The sequence below is a fragment of the Loxodonta africana genome, chromosome 4, assembly GCF_030014295.1.
Source record: "Loxodonta africana isolate mLoxAfr1 chromosome 4, mLoxAfr1.hap2, whole genome shotgun sequence".
Classification (NCBI taxonomy): domain Eukaryota; kingdom Metazoa; phylum Chordata; class Mammalia; order Proboscidea; family Elephantidae; genus Loxodonta; species Loxodonta africana.
The window spans coordinates 69,034,623-69,056,852 of NC_087345.1; the positions used below are offsets into that span (position 1 = coordinate 69,034,623).

General features: G+C 40.5%; 1 long non-coding RNA gene across 1 annotated transcript; it reads left to right on the plus strand.

Annotated features, from left to right (window-relative positions):
- Positions 1 to 1,402: 1,402 nt before the first annotated feature.
- Positions 1,403 to 10,026, plus strand: LOC135231349 (uncharacterized). The gene is made up of 3 exons (XR_010321994.1): positions 1,403 to 1,496; positions 2,644 to 2,747; positions 9,512 to 10,026. It is a non-coding gene; the product is annotated as an uncharacterized LOC135231349 (long non-coding RNA).
- Positions 10,027 to 22,230: the final 12,204 nt, after the last annotated feature.

Sequence of the window (22,230 nt, forward strand, 5' to 3'; positions counted from 1 at the left end):
CCCCTCCAAACAGGAGATGCCAACATAGTCTCAAGTGTCCACCTGATCCAAGAAGCTCACTCCTCACCAGCATCCCTCTCCATCCCATTGTCCAGTCCAATACCTGTCTGAAGAGTTGGCTTTAGGAATGGTTCCTGTCCTGGGCTAACAGAAGGTCTGGGGCCATGACCACCGGGGTCCTTCTAGTCTCAGTCAGACCATTAAGTCTGGTCTTATGAGAATTTGGGGTCTGCATCCCACTGCTCTCCTGCTCCCTCAGGGGTTCTCTGATGTGTTCCCTGTCAGGGCAGTCATCGGATGTAGCTGGTTCTTCTGGTCTCAGGCTGACGTAGTCTCTGGTTTATGTGGCCCTTTCTGTCTCTTGGGCTTATAATTACCTTTTGTCCTTGGTGTTCTTCATTCTCCTTTGAGAAAATTGAGATTTTTAACTTATTTAAAACTTCCTTGTTCTATGTTCTGAATGCTTGTCCTTTTGGACTGCAAGGCAGCAGGAGGTTGAGGGGACTCAGTTTCTACATCCAGACTTGGGCGAAGAGGAATATCAAGGGTAGAATATGGGGCAGCAGTTACTGCAAGAGAGAAGGGAGACAGGGAACGACATAGACTAAACACTTCTACATGCCAGGCTCTATGCTCAGCACTGTGTATACATTATCCCATTTAAGGAGCACAGCAAATCTCTGAGATATAGGCATTATTTTTCTCATTTTACAGACAAAAAAAAATTGAGACTTGACACCCAAGGTCATATACCCAGCACAACTGGGGTTCGAACTCAAAATCAGTCTGATTATGATTATGATGCCTATACTCTTTTCTCTATTCCATATATACCAGTATACTATATTGCTTCTACTCCATCTCAGTCTTTATTTCACTAGTATAAAACATTTAATTTATATTGCAGATTGTGATTATATCATTCTCCAGAAAACTTTCTCCTGCTTTAAAAGACAGTACACAACTTGAATTTATGTTTGAAAAACTGAGCCATCATGGAGAATATTGCTTTAAGTTCTGAAATTGTATATACAACTGGATGGAGAGACTGTAGATTCATGACTTTTCCCCTCACGGATATTTACACTTTTGTGACTATCACTGAAAAATATATACAAAAATGATAGACTTACGTTTGGTTCCATCTTGCCAAATTTTAAGAAGCGTTTCCCTTGCACCTGGTATCAAGGTTTGAATGTCACAGCCATGGTTTAAATACTGTCCCTGATCTTAGAGCAAACATTTTCAAATGCAGCCTTAATACACTGCTGTGTTTTATGGGAACTGATAAATGCTGAGTCATGATTCTCATCGCAGAATCCTGGGTGCTTCGCCAAATTTTTAGGCCTCTGGCCAGTTTGCTTCTGGGTCTTTCCCCTTGCCTTAAGATGCAGGGAGGGCTCTCAGTCTTTTCACCTTCTGACATTCTCCACTCAGCATTCTCTGCTGGAGCAGCACTGCCTTCAGTTCTTCCCTCCACCAGGAAGCCATCCCAGGTCAGTTGAACGTAATCTTTGGCGAGGGCATTTTACCTTTCCTCTGGGTGGAAGTCACAGCGAGTGTCCTTGGGTCTGTGCTTCCTGTTGGGTGGTGACTGGGAAGGGAGGGGAATTAATGGTCATGAATTCTCATTTAATTCTTCTTCACTGCAAGGCTGTCACTCTACAACAGAGAATCATGCCAAAGGAACTATGTAATGAGAGAAAAAATAATTTCACTTGGCCTGTGACTAGGCTGGGAGTACAATACCATAGAAAAGAACACTGGGCTTGTAGCCATTTAATTGCACCCCATTCCCTCCACACAAATTTGGAGGCAAAACCTGTGTCCTTTGTCACTAAATAGCTGTTTGTCATTGAGCAAATCACTAATCTTTGTGGCTCAATTTTTATCAGCATGAAGGGATAATAATAACACCCCTGCCTTCCTTCATTTGTTATAAGGTTAAAACGAGATAAGCCTGTGAAAGGGCATTGTAAAATACAGGAAAATCCAGACTCCTATGATGTCACTTATTTCAACCTTCAACAGTACTTAAAGCTTCTCGTACTCCCTTGGCTCCTAATCAGGTACTGCTTTAAATTAAGGTGACCCACTCATCCAGTTTGCCAGAGACTTCCCTGGTCTTAGCACTGAAAGTCCTGTGCCCCAGGAAAACCTTCAATCCTGGGCAAACCAGGGTGGTTAGTTGCCTCAGTTATAATGAAGTTAAGAGCCTCTGTTATGTTCCAGGCATTTTGTTAGGTGCCAAGAATATCAAGTAGGATAGCTTTGTCCTTGGGTGAAATAGAGGAAGACAGCCCAGTAAATCAATCCTTACTGTCACTGCTATAGAGATAAGCAAAGGATGATTCAGCAATACAGATGAGCTGCCCATAAACCAGCTGCTGTTGAGTTGATTCCTACTCATGGCGACCCCGTGGGTGTCAGAGTAGAAATGTTCTCTGTAGGATTTTCAATGACTGGTTGTCCAGAAGTAGATCACCAGGCCTTTCTTCCAAGGTGCCTCCAGGTAGATTTGAACCAATAACCTTTCCGTTAGTAGCCCAGCATGTTAACCAGTTGTAGCATACTTCATAATGAAGTTATTGATAAGAAAAACCTGACTGGTGCTAACAACGTCTCCTTTCACCTCCTCCCCAGGAAAGAGGATGGCAAGGTATCTCCATAGGCTTGAACTGTGCTCACATAAACACCCCTAAAGCAAAGAAAGTAGAAATGCAGTCACTGAGGGGACAAGGATGGAGGTGAGTACTTGAGGTTAAGGAAGCAAAATGTAGTTACCCAAGAAGAAGTAGAAATTAAGCTGAACCTGCCTTACACACTCAGAGCCCCAGGTGAGGGATTGCTGAGGTGAATCTGCACAGGGGGTGGGGGGGGTTCCATGCACTCTTGCCTCCAGAGCAGCTGGAAGGGTCTCTGAGGGTGAGGGCTGGGGGTGTGGAGTGCTCCACCCAGAGCAGAGGACTCTGTGGCCAGAGGGGGCAGTGGCAATGAGAGATGCTGCCTCACACCGAGGTCTCAGCTGCTGCCCATCTCTGTGATGCTACATAAACTTAGGATTCTCCTTAGTCTTAAGGAGTGAGGCAGGAGCTCTTGGAATGACTGAGATGGAATTTCATGCAACCACACATATGGGGACTTTAATCAAATTATATTACATAAAAAAAGCAAGTGGTGTTTCTTGCACCCGAACATTGCAAAATAAAACCCGTACCTGCTCTGCTGCTCTGCTTTGTCCTCTGTCTCATCCAGATGCCTTGCTCCTGCCTGCACTATCAGCTCCCTGAGGATCTCCTGTCCTTGTGGATTTGTGTATGTGTTTAACATTCCCGAATAAAGCCTCCTACAATGTTAGTCAGTAGTTAGTACTCACTAAAGATTTGTTAAATTGACTTAGAGATGTAAAGTTTTTTTTTTTTTTGGACTTGTCTTACGTATACTGGGAGAACTCTTTACCAGAGTAGTCTAATTTTTAAAAAGGTGGGAGGTGGGGAGAGGAGAAAATAACATGGATTTGCTTTTCTATCTGTTATAAATTTTTATACGTTAACATTAAAATAAAAAAATAACAGCAACTTTCTTCCCAGAACAATAGTGGGATCTATCATCTTCGTAAAAGAAAGGGGATTTTAATACAGGGGGTGCTGGAAGTAGGTTATAATCTCAGAATCAAGAACGATCTTATAAATTGAATTAATTATATTTTATAAAAGGCCCTTTCATATTGTCTCATTTCACTGCAGATTTTTTCAGATTGGCCCTTGAAAATCTTGGTGCGCCCACAGGTCCAGGAAGGAAAGGCATAGGATGCTCCTTGCACTATGAACATTTATTCTGTGCTGGACTGTTGTTGTTGTTAGGTGCCGTTGAGTCAGTTTCAACTCATAGCAACTCTGTGTACAACAGAGCGAAACACTGCCCTGTCCTGCACCATCCTCATGATTGGTATGCTTGAGCCCATTTTTGCAGCCACTGTGTCAGTTAATCTCATTGAGGGTCTCCCTCTTTTTCAGTGACCCTCTATTTATTTTACCAAGCATGATGTCTTTCTCCAGGGACTGGTCCCTCCTGATAACATGTCCAAAGTCTGTGAGACATAGTCTCGCCATATTTGCTTCTAAGGAGCATTCTGGCTATACTTCGTCCAAGACAGATTTGTTCATTCCTTTGGCAGTCCATGGTGTCGTCAATATTCTTCTCCAACACCATAATTCAAGGGCATCTATTCTTTGGTCTTCCTTATTCGTTGTCCAGCTTTCGCACGCGTATGAGGCCATTGAAAACACTTTGGCTTGGGTCAGGTGCACCTTAGTCTTCAAGGTGACATCTTTGCTTATTAACACTTTAAACAGGCCTTTTGCAACAGATTTGTCCAATGCAATGCATTGTGTGTTTTCTTGACCGCTGCTTCCATGGGTGTTGATTGTGGATCCAATTAAAATAAAATCCTTGACAACTTCAATCTTTTCTGTTAATCATGATGTGGCTTATTGGTTTGAACTAGTTGTCATTATTGTTGTTATGTGCAGTTGCATTTCATTTTGACTCATAGTGACCCTAGTGACAGGGTAGAACTGCCTCATAGTATATTCTAGGCTGTAATCTTTATGGGAACAGTCTTTGTTCCGCAGAGCTGCTGGGTAAGTTTGAACACTGACCTTTCAGTTAACAGCCGAGTGCTGAATAGTTCCACCACCAGGGCTCCTAGCAGCCACTATAGCTGGGATCTTGTGACCTATTATTAATAAGGAACCTGAGGGCTGGTGGGTCCTCAGGATACTATCCTGAAACCAGGGTGACTCTCCTTTCTGTGCCCCTCAGAAGGTCCTGGTTTTCTCTTTTGGTTAGAAGGTGAGAATCTACCTGAGTCCAGAACCTGCTGTCATGCAGCTCCGCTCTGTCATCTTTCTCCTCCCTTTCCTCACTGACATCCAAGAATCTGTGAGACATTTCTTGCACTTTCACAATCACGTGAAATTTTCAGTCTTGCTGAGATGATGTAAGATGGCCACTTTTTTTTTTTTTTTTTTAAACAAAAGCCAATAAAGCAAGTATCCCTCTCTTAACTCCAGGCCTCCAACCAGCTTTGAGCTGGTCAATTCCAACCCACACTCTCCCTTCTCACAACCCAACCTCAGGAGAGTGAAAAGGGGTGGTGTGGTCAGGCACCTGCCCCTGCATCTGGAGACCTCTAGCATGGCTGTAGATAGAGCCTAATCAAAAAGGCCTGTTGTCTTTTGGTTCTGGAACTTGCAGGCTTTGGGTGTCTCTGTGGTATACTCGTGGACACTTAAAAAGAGAGAGAGAAAGAAGAAAAAGGCAGATCCAGTCTCATTACTTTGGCTTTAGCAGAGCAGTTTATGGAAAGACAAGGCATAAAATTATGCCCAAAATGGTAGCAATAGAAGAAACATCTTTCTTTGGGTCTCATGGAAGAAGCAAAACTTTGGGTGACCAGGGGAGACTTCAGTAGCTCCAAATCAATTAGTGACTGTTAGGAAAACAATTCCCAAACTAGCCAAACAGGCTGGATTGCTTTCCTGTGAATCCTTAGAATTACAGCAGACCTGTGATGGGCTGGTGTCCATGTACCCCCGGGGTCCCTCTCACCTGTGGGAAACAGGCTTTCATAATGGAAATCTGCCACCACCACCAGTCATCAGTTTCTTGGTCTTCACCAGGGCTTCGCATAAGAGTCAAAGGATCAGTCTTTATGCTTATGCTATTTTTTTTTTAATCCCTTTGAAATATAATAAAGTGTTTCATAGTGCATATTTTGAAATGCTGATAATCTTGACAATGAAATGGGTCTTAGAACTTTAGGGAACTGGGGAGGGGCACAGTAACCGTCTGGTATCTCTGGAAGGAATTAAACTGTGAATGTTTTCAATAATTCCTAGGCCTTTCACTGGTGGAGTGATTAATGGTGTGCTGACAAATGTTTAACAACAGGCACTCTGGGCAACAAAAGCCAAAACTTAATTTGTAGAGTTTGCTGATTTCCACAGTGTAAATACTCCCAACATGACCAATTTAGTTGGCTTCAGCACACAGCTGGGCGGGAGCCAAGCTTTCCTTTGCCAAGGGCAATCTTACCTGGAGAATGTTATGAAATATATTTATTAAGCATCAAAAGTCTCCAAAATAATTTAAGTTAGAACGCTACATCAAAAGTTTTACTTATCCTTCTTAACCACTCTTTAGTAATTTGGTAACTTATTCATACTTTTGCTACTCCACCATGCCCATTTTTTATTTGAAGTCTGTTCCTTTTTAGCTAGCTCTTATTCCCTTTCTCTATGTTGAGACCTAATTAATTGCCAAAAATCTTTCCCCTGTTTTTATCTTTGTTTTTGCTCTTTTTTTCTTAGACTGTCTAAAAATTATCATAACCCATCATATCATTTCCCAATTCCCTTTCCCCTCAATATTAAAACTTCAAGTATTTCCACATGATTTTTAGGAGAAAGTTCAAAATTCCAAGGTCTCTGTGGTATGGCTTTGGCCCCAACCTCTGTCTTTAGCTTAAAGTCCCACCAATCTTCCATCATGAAATTTTCACTCTGACCATTCCAAAATCTTGCATCTCCCCGAGTATGCCATACTGTCTCATATCTCTGAGCTTTCGCACATATGGTCTGCTCTGTGGAGATTTCCTCCTCATCAACTCCTTCATTCTAGGAGTCCCTGGGGGTACAATGGTTAATGTACTTGGCTGCTAACCCAAAGGCTGAAGGTTCAAGTCCACCAAAAGCCATGTTGGAAGAAAGGTCTGGCTATCTGCTTCCAAAAATTAGCCATTGAATTTCCTAGAGAGCACTGTTTTACTTCAACACACATGGGGTTGTCACGAGTTGGAACGACTCAACTGCAACAGGTATGTGTGGTGTATGGGTGTTTCGTCTCTGTTGCGGCAGCGTGCTCTGTTTTTATCTATCGTAGCAGTGACAGTAATGATTGATTTACTGAGCTATCCCCCTCCATTAAAGCAGTGACCCATTTGGTGCAGGGACAAAGTTACCCTACTTGATTTGCTGAAGCCTAACAAAATGTCTGGCACATACTAGGTGTTCAATAAATGCGTATTGACAAATGAATTCAATTCAATTAATTAATGATAATTGAGGTGATCTTATTTTTATCCATACTTAATTCTAAAGTATTAAAATCCTGTAATCATTAATTGAAAACAATGTCCACCAATACGTTTGCAAGAGGAAATTTGTTCAATAAAACATGGCCCATCCATAGAGTAGAATTAAAATATTGAAGAGCTCCAAGAAACTAAAAACTTCAGATGAAATTAAAAACAAATGTGAGCAGCAGTCTCTATTATATGTAAATGAATAAAACAAGAACACCACATGCATATCTATATGCATAGAAGTTTTCTGAAGCAGATGTAAGCAGCCTTTTTCCTTTTCTGTTTAATTTTTGTTTTACCATGCACTATTAGCAGAGAATACCAGAAGGATGTTTACCTGTGTTTTATTGACTATGCAAAGGCATTCGACTGTGTGGCTCATAACAAATAATGGATAACATTGCGAAGAATGGGAATTCCAAAACACTTAATTGTGCTCATGAAAAACCTGTACATAGACCAAGAGGCAGTCATTCTGACAGAACAAGGGGATACTCATTGGTTTAAAGTCAGGAAAGGTGTGCATCAGGGTTGTATCCCTTTCACCATACCTATTCAAAGACTCCGAGAAGCTGGACGACATGAAGAAGAACAAGGAATCAGGATTGGAGGAAGACTCATTAACAACCTGCATTATGCAGATGACACAACCTTGCTTGCTGAAAGTGAAGAGGATTTGAAGCACTTACTGATGAAGATCAAAGACCACAGCCTTCCATAGTGAAGGATTGCATGTCAACATAAAGAAAATCAAAATCCTCACAACTGGACCAATAAACAACATCATGATAAACTGAGAAAAGATTGAAGTTGTCAAGGATTTCATTTTACTTGGATCCACAATCAACAGCCAGGGAAGCAGCAGTCAAGAAATCAAACGACTCATTGCATTGAGTAAATCTCCTGCAAAGTACATCTTTAAAGTGTTGAAAAGCAAAGATGTCACCTAGAAGACTAAGGTGCGCCTGACCCAAGTCATGGTATTTTCAATTGCCTCATATGCATGTGAAAGCTGGACACTGAATAAGAAAGACCAGAGAAGAATTCATGCCTTTCAATTGTGGTGTTGGCAAAGAATATTGAATATACCATGGGCTGCCAAAAGAATGAACAAATCTGTCATGGAGGAAGTGCAACCAGGAATGCTCCAGAGAAGCAAGGATGGTGAGACTGCGTCTTACATACTTTGGACATGCTGTCAGGAGGGATCAGTCCCTGGAGAAGCACATCATGCTTGGCAAAGTACAGGGTCAGTGGAAAAGAGGAAGACCCTCAACGAGGTGGACTGACACAGTGGCTGCAACAATAAGCTCAAGCATAACAATGATTGTGAGGATGGCGCAGGACCGGGCAGTGTTTCGTTCTCTTGTACATAGAGTTGCTATGTGTTGAAACTGACTCAGTGGCATGTAACAACAACAACAGGTTCCATTTATTATTTTTATATAAGAAGACAGTTTTTCGAGAAAAAAATTAACAGGGATTACGTGATGATAGGATTATGTGCCATGGTTTTCTTCTTTACACTTTTCTGCATTTAGCAAACATCAATGATGTTATTAAACAAACAAACAAACAAACAAAAACAGTTGAAAGTAAAAGTAGCAATAGTCTCTGCACTGTCAAATTTTTCCACGTTGCATATGAACACACCTCCTATAAGTGGGTTATCTCTCTAATTTATAGCTTCGGAGAAGCCTGTTTCCCGGCAGTGGTTGCCAGGGCACGACTCTTTCTCTCTTGTTCTCCATCACGCTGACTTTAAAGACCTAAGGGCAAGAAGGATAGGAACAGAATAGCAAGAAGTAGCATTAGCATCATTTTGTGTGTGCTGAAACAAAGGCGCTCTAAACGTACTCTGCTGAGCACAGCACATGCCTCTGATTCAGCCAGCATCCCTCAGAGAGAAACATCTCCTTTTAAGCCTTGCAGAAAGAGTTCCAAAGCACCATCAATGAAAAATAATCACTACTTCTTCCTTTGGTGGTGGCTTGCACACCAAAGAGCTCCTGTAAGCACCTTAAAAGGAATATACTCCCTCCCTCCACATTTACTGCACGTTACTGGCAACATATTACCACAAACTAAAAAAAGAAAGAGGTTGGGAAATAATGCAGTAAGTTATTTTTATTTAAAACTGTCAATTTATCAACATTAAAAATTACAAAAAAATCCAAATGATAAACTGAAGCAGACAGATCCTGAAGGACACCTGCGACTCCCAAAGGCAGGTGGCAAATATCTCAGGCCCCAGCCATGAACTCTAAGGCATCAGAGTAATTGGCTGTAAGCAGAGCTCATTGTGGCAGTGGGTGGAGGGCTTACTGGCCCCATTTACCTGCCCCCTCTTTTTTTTTCTTTCAGAGAGACCCTGGTATCATCAAGAACCACCATGGGGGGAAACATGGAGAGTTTAGAGTCCGGAAGCACAGCAGAAATGCAAAGATTAGGGAATGGAAGAGTACCCCATCCTGGTGAGAGACTTGGGGAAGAGCTGGTACATCACTCAGCTTTTCCTCTACCCTCCACAGCTGTAGCAAGTACAAGGCTGGACATGGTGGAAGTGTGGAGTGTATGAGAGGAGACATCGTTGTTGTTAGCTGCTATCAAGTCGATTCAAACTCATGGCGACTGTATATACAACAGAGCAAAAATTTGCTAGTCCTGCATCATCCTTACAATTGCTGGCTGCCACATTGTTGTAGCTATTGTGCCAATCCACCTCTCCAAGGGTCTCCCTTCCCCTTGCTGGCCCTCTACTTCCCCAAACATGATGTCCTCCTCTAGCACTTGATCCCTCCTGATTCTGTGTCCAAATCAAGCATGTCAGGCAATGTTATGTTGTGACTCATAAAGTTTTTCATTGACTAATTTTTCCTTCTTCCTAGTCTGTCTTAGTCTGAAGGCTCTACTGAAACCTGCCCACCATGGGTGACCCTGCTGGCATTTGAAACACAGGTGGTACAGCTTCCAACATCATAGCACCAGACATGCAACAACAGCATGACAAACTGACAGATGGGTGGCGTAGAAGACACTAGCAGAAAGAAAAACATAAATTGTAAACAAAGAGAGGTTTGAGTCATTTTAACACTGAACTTTACAGAATCGTTGTGATCTGCAGACAGATATCATTGAGGAAATCTTTGAGATGTTGAGGTCTTTGGGGCCCCAACTCTCTCCAAATAGGGCTGCTGCTTTCTGCTTTGGGGAGGGCCCTCATTCTGATATTCTTGAAGCACCAGGGTAGAGTCTTGACGAGATAGAACAGGAAGCTGATTTCTTAGTCCCGGCCCTTGGCTTAAGAGAAAGTAATTAAATGGAGCGTCTCAGTTGTCTGGAACATCCCAGGTCCTACATTTCTCTAATACATGAGCTTGGCAGACAGAATTCCAGAGGGTAAGAAATTCCTGAATTGAAACTCCAGGACCCCAAGGGATCCCTTGGAGGTATCCATGGTAAACTCTAGTTTAAAGCTTTCTACTGTTCTAGGTATCAGCCTGAACTGTTATAAATCAGTTACCCAAGCCATGTTAAAAGTCATCTCTGAAATTTTCTTTAGAACTGATCTAGGATTTATAAATTGAAATTTAATCCTAGTCCTATGACCTTGGTACATTATGTGCGCTGTCTGGGCCTTTGTTTCTTCATCCTTAAAATGAAGACCGAAGGAGAGAAAAAAAATAGGTCTCCGTATTTGTTAGAATGCTTTTGGCTGCAAGGAACAGAAAACCCAACTCTGTCTTTGATACACTTAAGCATATTTAATGGACTTATATATTATGCATATTATTATACTTCATAAAAAGAATAAAATGTACTTAATGTACTTAATATATATTTAGATACATTATTTCTTAAGGACAGGTATTCGTTTTTAAAAAAAAATTTTTTAAAAAAGTCAAGAGGTAGGACAGTCTTCAGAATTTGCTGGTTCAGTGGTTCAATAATTTCATCAAAGACCTGGGTACCTTTGTCTCTTTATTCTGTCATCAATATCATCTAGAGCTGGTTCCTTTAGGGTTGTGGAATGGCTGCCAGTAGTGTTCAGAGCTACCTCCTTCTTCAGTCCCAGCAGGTAGAAATGAAAAATTGACTGCCTCTGGACCTCTCTTAAGTGTATAAAATAGCTTGCCCACAATCCTTCAGCAAATCTTTCTTCATGTCCTATCAGCCACAACTGGAACACATAACATTTCTGAACTAATCCTTGGGAAAGAGGATGACACTGATTTTTGACCGATTATATTACTCCTGGAGCTCAGCTTCTTCTAGGGTTCATGGAAGATGTGAGAGTCCGTTAAGAAAAAAAAAAAGTGGAAATGGATGCTGGGCAGCTATCCAAGTACCTGTGCACTTCCTTCCATATCAAAGAATCTATTCTTCTGCCAGACGCTGGTTCCTGTATCTGGGTAACATTTCTCTGAGCTGTGTATTGAAAATGTTTGTGGCTAGTTTCATTTAAGATTTTGTTGTGCTCTGACAAAAGCAGATGAGCAGATTGCTTTCATTCATTTTTTGTATCTGTATCCATATATATTTGGGGATATCGCTTCTGAGAGAATACTTCAAAATTTTTTAAACCCTCTGAATTTAGGATAACCAAAGAAGATATATGGATGGAAATATTTTGCTGTTTAAGACTTTTTAAGGCTATTTTCATGAATTTGTCAAGAAAACTAATTCAGGGGTGCTGGTATCTCTACCTTTGTGAAAACATCATTTAATGTTTTTATCTGTCCATATAGATATAGGAATAATAATACCCTGCCATGAGATAACATATGCAAAAGAGCACTGTAAAGAGTAAAACAACTAGAGGTGTTAGATGTTAGCACAGCCAGTACCTCACTGTCCAAACAAAGGATTTATGAGAACAAAAGCGCTTCCTCTAGAGGCTTTAAATTTTGTCAGAGAGAAAAAGAAGAGCACCTCTATAGCATAGACCTACATACAGCAAGGCAATTCATTAATGTGTTCATTTGGACTTGCTCTCCTTATCTTCCTCCTCCCCCGTTTTAAGCAGGCCTTTCTGTGCCTCAGAGATTTTCGCTGGGAAGAAAGCAGAGGCAGCCTGAAGTTCAGTTCTCTTCCTGTTGTTTGTCAAAACATGAGCTCATTGAAGAGACAATGTAAGGATCTTGGTGAAGGCGGGGAGAAAGTGAATGTTTTTGAAGACAAGGAGAGAGGAAACAGTGGCAAGGGGGAAAAGGTCTATGGATCCCATGAGCACCTGAGATTTGGAACCACTCCTTGGCCAAAACCCTCAAAGGGGATAGCTGCATGGTATACCTCAAAAGAGCAAGATACTAGAACAAAAGTAGTCAGCAAACCTTCCAGGACCACCACAAGCTTGAGTAAGGGCAAAGGAGACCGCTGTCCCAGGTTGCCTAGAATGGTCCCTGGGATGCAGGACCTTCAATGCTAAAACCCAGAAAAGTCCCAGGCATACAAAGATGAGTAGGGGGCACTACTGGCAATCATAATGAACTGGAGATTAGAAGACCTTCTCCTGATTACCCATTGCCGTCAAGTTGATTCTGACTCATAGTGACCCCATATGACAGAGTAGAACTGCCCCATAGAGTTTCCAAGGAGCACCTGGTGAATTTGAACTGCTGACCTTTTGGTTAGCAGCCGTAGCACTTAACCACTAGGCTACCAGGGTTTTCCTGATTAGGTCATGCTAATTGTGATGCTGGTGAAGAATATTAAACATACCATGGACTGCCAAAAGAACAAACAAATGTATCTTGGAAGAAGTACAACCAGAATGCTCCTTAGAAACAAGTACGTCTCACATACTTTGGACATGTTATCAGGAGGAATCAGTCCCTGGAAAAGGACTTTGTGCTTGGTAAAGTAGAGAGTCAGGGAAAAAGAGGAAGACCCTCAACAAGATGGGTTGACACAGGGGCTGCAGCAATGGGCTCAAGCATAACAACGATTGTGAGGATGGCACAAGACTGGGCAGTGTTTGTTCCATTGTACGTAGGGTCAGTATGAGTCGGAACCAACTCGATGGCACCTAGTAACTACAACAACATGAGTCTCCTCTGGTTGGGGTTATCTACAGGTGGGAGGGAGTCCCTTCGTGGTGTAAAAGGTTAACTCCTAACTTGGCTCCTAACTGAAATGCTGGAAGTTCAAGTCCACCCAGAGGCTTCTCAGAGGAAAGGCATGGTGATCCACTTCCAAAAATCAGCCTTTGGACTTCCAGCCAACATGGCACCATAGACAGAAGCAGCACACTGTCCCTCCACAGCGAAGACCCAAACAACTAAGTAAAACAGAGATATGTGTCATTCTTGGAACCAGAAGTGTCAAATGAAGAGATAAAGAACTCAGCCAAACACCGAAAGGAATAAGAAACTGACAGAAGACTGAGATCAGGAGAGATACTTGCCCATATTCCTTATCAGCTAACGCAGCATGGATTCGCCATCTTGGACTCCTGTCGGAAATTGACTGACCAGGAGCATGGGAAAGCAGGAGACAGAGCACCTGGTAACCAGCCATACACGCTTTCCTACCCCAGATCCCCTCCTAGCTGCCCTTCCTCCGAGCTTCGTGGCTTGCTGCAGGGGCTCGGCCAGCTGGGAAGTGGAGAGTCCATGCCGCTTCCATTCGCCTCACCCACATTGCAGACAAGGAGTATGGGAAAGGAGCTTTACGAAGTTCCCAGCAGGAGACGGAGCACTCAGTAATGAGTGATATACGCTTTCCTAATCCCCACCCTTCTTCCTCTCTCTCTTCGGCCTCCTCTACTTCCTTTCAGCCACAGTTTCTTGGCCAGGAGGCCACTGCTTCCACCCTAGGCCACTTGGATTCGCCTCGTCCACACAGGCTGAGTCCCTGAGGCAGTGTTACTTCTTTCCATTTCTTCTGGTTTCTTCAGGGCCTCCCACTGCCTCCCCCTCCTTTCTCTTGAACACCTGGCTCCATATGCCACCTTTGCTTCTTCTTGAAAGGGTATGAAGCCTTGCTTGACTGGGGATGCACTCCCCCGGCCCGGTGACACCACACTGGTGGGATCCCTGGGGCTTTTTTTTTTTTTTTTTTTTTTGCTTGTTTTGTTGCTATGAGTCAGAATCCACTTGATGGCACTGGGTTTGGATTTTTTTTGTTGTTTTGTTTTTCTTTGTTCTGTTTGTTTTCTTTCTCTTTTCATACTTGGGAGTCCCTTCTAGCTGGGCTGCACTGTAGACAAGGAGCCACTCCCCACAATCTTTCCCTTTCTGTCTTTCTTCATTTCTCAGTTCTCATCTATCTATACTTACCTTCTTTTCTAGTCTCCTGAATACCTGGTGCAATGTGACATCTATACCCCCCTCTGGCCAAGCTATACTGCCCAACCTGGGAGGCTTCTCTGGTCTTCATGGCTACACTGGTGGGACCCCTGGGGACTTTTCTTTTCTTCTTCTTTTCCAAATTTTTATCTAGTTATTATTATTATTTTTGCTTCTATCCATTTCTCAGGTTCTTATCTCTCCACTCCAATGGCAAGCTCCCTTTGAAATCTTTCCTTTTTTTCCTTTGTTTGTTTTTGGCTCCTGTTTCTGTCTTCTCTTTTCCATACTCTTACTAGCTCTATACATCACAACCTCTCCCGTTTTTCCTGTCTATGTGCACCATGCACTGAACATCACTCCTCCAAGCAGCACAGGCATGGCCTACAGGAACCTGCCCAGCACTGATTTCTGGCCCGCCCTGTTGACCCTAGTACATGCCACAAACAACCCATTCGAGCCCCTCCCCTTCAGCTGGACCTGCCCTGCTGCATCATAGCTGAGTGAGTGGCCCTGTCCACTGGACAAGGAAGTGAAAAATATCGTGATTACAGATGAGCAAACAAAAAAGAATCCACAGCCTGTCTGCTCAGACATAACCAAATAAAGCAAAAAAGCAGGATGAAACAAACAAATCTACAATCAAGACACAAAGAAAATAACTACTGAATGTCCTGAAGCCAGCAGACAATATCAAAACATATTTAAAAAAAAAAAACAAGACAGGATGGTTCCAATAGGCATCCAAAATAAAACACCAGATAACTTTCCAGTAGAAGAAAAGGTACTAGAACTATCTGACAGGGAATTCAAATCTTGAATTTTCAGAGCTATGCAAGAGTTGAAGCAAAAAGCAGACAAAAATGTGGAAAAAATAGACCAATTTATGGAAGAGGCAGACAAATTCATGGAAAATACAGACAAAAAAAATGGAAGCATTCAGGAAAATAATACAGGAACAAAATGCCGAAATAAATTCACAACTAGAAATCTTACAAAAACAACAATTAGAAATACAAAAGCTAAATAAAAGGATTTCAGAAATAAATGGACAGTGTCATAGAAGGGCCGAGGAGCAGGTTTGAAATGATGGAAGACAGGATCAATGAAACTGAAGACAAACACTTGGATACAACTCTGTTTGAGGAAAAATCAGAAAAAAGAATGAAGGAAAATGAGGAAACCCTGAGAATTATGTGGGATACAGTCAAAAGCAAAAATTTAGGAGTGATCAGAGTTCCAGAACAGGGAGCGAAAACAGAAAACAGAGAAGATCATTGAAGAATTCTGACAGAAAACTTCCCTAATATCATGAATGATGAAAAGCTGACCATCCAAGAAGCTCAACGAACCCCATATAGGATAGACCCCAAAAGAAAAACACCAAGGCATATCATAATCACACTTGCTAAAACCAAAGACAAAGAAAAAATCCTGAGAGCAGCTCGAGAAAAAAAGCCACATCCAGAGGAGAAACAATAAGACGAAGCTCTGTTTATTTGGCAGAAACCATGCAGGCCAGAAGGCAAAGGGATGATATATATAAAACCTTAAAAAGAAAAACATTGCCAACCACAAATAATATACTCTGCAAAACTTTCGTTCAGATGTGATGGTGAAATTAGGACATTTCCAGATAAACAGAAATTAAGGGAATATGTAAAAACCAATCTAAACTTACAAGAATTATTAAAGGGAGTCCTTCAGTCTGAGAACAAACAACATCAGACCACAACCTAGGACACAAGGTTGTACCAGCCAGATACCAACACAGGAAATGAACTCTCAAGGACTATCCAAAACCAAAAGAATTGCAACAGGGAACCAGAGAGGTTAATCTGTAAATGACGACAATGTCAGAACAATAAAAGAGGGAGTAAACGGTGTAGGTATAGAACTTTGTAATGGAGAGGAAGGCAAGGCAATATCAAGTAATAATAGACTGGTTCAAACCTAGGAAGTTAAGGGTAAATTTCAAGGTAACCATAAAGAAAGTTAACGAACCTACTCATCAAAATAAACAAGAAAAACATAAAGGCTCAATAAAAACAAAATCTACAAAAACAAAAGTATTGAAACAGAAATCCACAAACAAAGGAACTCAGCGCAGGAGAGTAAGAGGAAAAATGAAAATGTTAGCACAACAAAAAAAGCAATACAAAATGACAGCAATAAACTGACACCTATCAATAATTACACTGAATGTAAATGGCCTAAACATACACATAAAGAGACAAAGAGTGACAGAATGGATAAAAAACAGGACCCATGAGTATGCTGTCTACAAGAGACACACCTTAGGAACAAAGACGTGTATTTATTAAAAATCAAAGGATGGAAAAAAATATATCAAGCAAATAACTACCAAAAAAGAGCAGAAGAGGCAATACTAATCTCAGATAAAATAGACTTTAAAACAAAATGCACCATAAAAGACAAAGAAGGGCACTATATAATGATTAAAGGGACAATCCATCACGAAGACTTAACCATAGTAAACATTTATACACCCAATGACAGGGCTCCCGAATACATAAAACAAACTCTAACAGCACTGAAAAGAGAAATAGACAGTTCCATAATCATAGTAGGACACTTCAACACACCACTGTCGGTAAAGGACAGAACATCTAGAAAGAAACTCAACAAAGATACAGAAAAGCTAAAGAACACAATCAGCCAACTTGACCTTATAGACATATAGAACACTCCACCCAACGACTGCAATTTACACATTCTTTTCCAATGCACATGGAACGTTCTCCAGAATAGACCATGTCTTAGGCCACAGAGAAACCCTCAACAAAATCCAAAACATTGAGATAATAGAAAGTATCTTCTGTGACCACAATACCGTCAAAGTAGAAATTAACAATAGGAAGAGTAAAGAAAAAAAATCAATTACATGGAAACTGAATAACACCTTGCTTAAAAACTCCTGGGTAATAGAAGAAATCAGAGATGGAATCAAAAAATTCCTAGAATCAAATGAGAATGAAAACATATCATACCAAATCCTTTGGGACACAGCGAAGGCAGTCATCTGGGGTCAATTTATAGCACTAGATGCACACATCAAAAAAGAAGACAGGGACAAAATCAAAACATTAGTTACACAACTTGAACAAATAAAAAGAGAACAGCAACAAGAGCCCACAGCCACCAGAAGAAAGAAAATAATAAAGATCGGAGCAGAAATACATGAAACAGAGAACAGAAAAACAATAGAAAGCATCAACAAAACCAAAAGTTGTTTCTTTGAAAGGACTGACAAACCACTGGCCAAATTGACAAAAGGAAAAATGGGAGAGGACACAAATAACCCAAATGAGAAGTGAAATTGGGGACATTACAACAGACTCAACTGAAATAAAAAGGATCATAATAGAGTATTATGAAAAATGATACTCCAACTAATTTGAAAACCTAGAGGAAATGGACACATTTCTAGAAATACACTGCCTACTCAAGCTAACACAAAACTATGTTGAAAATCTGAGCAGGCCCATAACAAGAGAAGAGATTGAAAAAATAAAGCAAAAAACTCCCAACAAAAAAAAAACCCTGGCCCAGATGGCTTTCCTGGAGATTTCTACCAAACATTCAGAGAAGAGCTTACACCAGTACTACTCAAACTATTTCAGAACATGCAAAAGGAAGTGATACTTCCAAACTCGTTTTATGAAGCCAGCATAACCCTGATAGCAAAACCAGGCAAAGACACCACAAAAAAAGAAAATTATAGACCAATATCTCTCATGAATATAGACGCAAAAATTCTCAACAAAATTCTAGCCAATAGAATTCAGCATCATATCAAAAAAATAATACACCATGACCAAGTAGGATTCATACCAGGTATGCAAGGATGGTTCATCATTAGAAAATCAGTCAATATAATCCAACACATAAATAAAAAGAAAGAATCACATGATCATCTCGATGCAGAAAAGGCATTCAACAAAGTCCAACACCCATTCTTGATAAAAACTCTCAATAAAATAGGTATACAAGGGAAATTTCTCAACATAATAAAGGGTATCTATGCAAAACCAACAGCCAACATCATTCTTAATGGAAAGAGGCTGAGAAGATTTCCCTTGAGAACAGGAACAAGACAAGGATGCCCTTTATCACCACTCCTATTTAACACTGTTTTGAAAGCCCTAGCTAGGGCATTAAGGCAAGAAACAGAAATAAAGGGCATCCATATTGGTAATGAAGAAGTTAAACTCTCCCTATTTGCAGATGATATGATACTATACACAGAAAACCCAAAGACTCCACCAGAAAACTACTGAAACTGATAGATTCAGCAGATAGCAGGATACAAGATAAACATACAAAAATTAGTTGGATTCCTATACACCAATAAAGAGAATGACGAAAAGGAAATCAGGAAAACCATACCACTTATAATAGCCCCTAAAAACACTTAGAAATAAATCTAACCAGGGATGTAAAAGACCTATACAAAGAAAATTACAAAACACTACTGCAAGAAACCAAAAGAGATCTACATAAATGGAAAAATATACCATGCTCATGGATAGGTAGATTAAACATTGTGAAAATGACAATTTTACCCAAAAAACTCACAACAAACTCAGTGCCGTCGAGTCGATTCCAACTCATAGCGACCCTAGAGGACAGAGTAGAACTGCCCCGTTCTACCCAAAGCGATTTAAAAATACAATGCAATACTGATCCAAATACCAACAGCATTCTTTAAAGAGATGGAAAAACTTGTCATTAACTTTATACGGAAAGGGAGGAAGCCCCGGATAAGTAAAACACTACTGAAGAACAAAAATAAAGTAGAAGGACTTGCACTATCTGATCTCAGAAACTACTATACAGCTACAGTAGTCAAAACAGCCTGATACTGGTAGAATGACAGATACATTGATCAGTGGAACAGAGCGGAGAACCCAGATGTAAATCCATCCACTTATGGTCACCTGATCTTCCACAAGGGCCCAAAGCCCATCAAATGCGGAAAACACAGTGTTTTTAACAAACGGGGCTGGCAAAACTGGATGTCCATCTGCAAAAAAATGAAACAGGACCCATACCTCACACCATATACAAAAACTAACTCAAAATGGATCAAAGACCTAAAAAGAAAGCCAAAAACCACGATGTTCATAAAAGAAAAAATAGGATCAATGCTAGAGGCCCTAGTACATGACATTAACAGGATACAAACCACAACCAACAACACACAACTCCAGAGGATAAGCTAGATAACGGGAATCTTCTGGAAATTAAACACTTGTGCTATTCAAAAGACTTCACCAAAAGAGTAAAAAGAGAACCTACAGACTGGGGAAAAAAATTTGGCTATTACAAATCAGACAAAGGTCTAATCTCTAAAATCTACAAAATCCAATAAATCTACTAAAATCCAACACCTCTACAAGAAAAAGAGAATCCAATTAAAAAATGGACAAAGGAAATGAACAGACACTTCACCAAAGAAGGCATGCCAAGTGGCCAATAGACACATGAAGAAATGCTCACCATCTCTTGCCATTAGAGAAATGCAGATCAAAACCACAGTGAGGTACCATCTCACCCCGGCATTACTGGCACAAATCAATAAAACGGGAAATTACAAATGTTGAAGAGGCTGCGGGGAGATTGGAACTCATGCACTGCTGGTGGGAATGCAAAGTGTTGCAAGTGTTTGGAAAATGACATGGCGCTTCCATAGAAAGCTAGAAATAGAAATACCACATGATCCAGCAATCCCACTTTTAGGAATATGTCCTAGAGAAATAAGAGTCATCACAGGAATAGACATACGCACACCCATGTTCACTGCAGCATTGTTCACAATAGCCAAAAGATGGAAACAGCCTAGATGCCCATCAACGGGTGAATGGATAAACAAACTGTGGTACATACACACAATGGAGTGTTATGGAATAATAAAGAACAACGATGAATCTGTGAAGCATCTCATAACATAGATGAATCTGAAGGGCATTATGCTGGGTGAAATAAGTCAATCACAAAAGGACACATATTGGCTGAGACCCCTACCGTAAATACTCATGAAATGGTTTATATATAAAAAAGAAACAATCTTTGATGGTTACAAGGGAGGGGAGGGGTGGGGATGGTGAAAAAGCAGCCTTTGAAAACCCTGTGGAGCACAGCTCTACTTTGACACACATCAGAGTCACCAGGAATTGGAGCAGACTCCATGGCAACTGGGAGTACGGAGGAAAAGGGTGTTCTGACCATGATTTAGTGCTTCGGGACTCAGATACAACCTGAAGTTGTTTTAAAGGAAAGAAAGGAAGTAACGTTTTTCACATACTATAACTTGGGAACTGAGATTCATCCTAAGACGCAGGTTAATACAGGTCCTCTATCCCTTAGCAAAACTTCTTGGCCAGATATATTTCCGGATTCAGAACTTAGTAGATTTTTGAAAGATATTACAGTGCGTGTTCTTTGTATTACCTGGCAACCCCAATGCAGCACCCTGTAATCAAACCCACTGATATTTCTATAGAAACATTTACAAGTATTTAAATCAAACGATTTAAAGAACTTACATAGCCTTATGTCAATTCAGGCCAGGTTGTGCTGCCAAATGAGTTCAAGATAGTTTAGATTTTGCCACTAAATTAGTTAGTTTTCAGAAATTTTAACAATTGGAACTGCAGGTAATAGATGGTTGTTGTATTTACAAATCCTCGATTTACCATAATATTTGGTCAAGGATAAAATCTACCTTGTTTTTCTAATATTGACTTAAGATTCTGGAGAATCAATGAGCACATAATACTTAACACACTCTTAGAATTTATCAGACTCTAATATTGGAATAGATAATGCATTTAAATTACAATATAAAGTGATACATGCAAAGTTTTTATCCAGACTACCGAGACGCAATTATCACCACTTAAAATATCTTTCTGTAAAGCCCAACTGACGTGCAAGATTTGCTCGATCTGATAATGAAAAAGTAAGACATTTTTCCTTGAGCAATATCGAACTATAGGTTTTTGTCCAGGGTAGTATGGGGTTTTGGCCAAAAAAACTTTGTTTAATGCCTATGTGGAAGCAAAGTCAAGGACGCTAGTATGCAAACTGCAATCTTGGGCTCTAGAAGACATCATCATCTTCTTCATCATCATGATATCATCATCATCATCATCATACATTTGTTTGTAAACCTAGAAGGCATTGTCATTGTGAACACAATTATGTGTAAGCACCGTCATTCTCTGTCCTGATTCCAAACCATGAAAACCTCAGGCCTCCAGGGCTTGAAAAACTGTACCAAATAAGATTATAATGTCTAAAACTTTGGTGGTTTCATTATCATTCTTCACTAGAAAGATAGCCCAGATCTAATATATTCAGCGCTTTGAAAATAAGATTCAGTGTCTTGAATCAAATTCAGTTGTGTATCAGTAATGAGTAGAAGAAGCAAAGGCTCGTTTGCCATAAGTCTTAGATTTTTCTTTCCACAGGGAAAGCCATGGGGGAAAAAGCTATCTTTTCTCTCTAGTGAAAGCATGTATAACACGTACCCAGATTGAACTCTGTGTCCACGTTTGCACAATCTTATTTTGCCACATAACATGCAATTTCTCTCTCTAATCACATATGATGATTTGTAAAACCTGATGCTTTGGATAGAGGTTTTTTTTTTTTCTTTTCCTCTTTCATTTCATGTGGTTTTCAAAAGGCTTAAAAATCAATCTTCTTGTCAGAATCGTTCACACTGTCTTTTGCGATTTCCTTGGTGTCAGGATTTTCAGTGTAGTC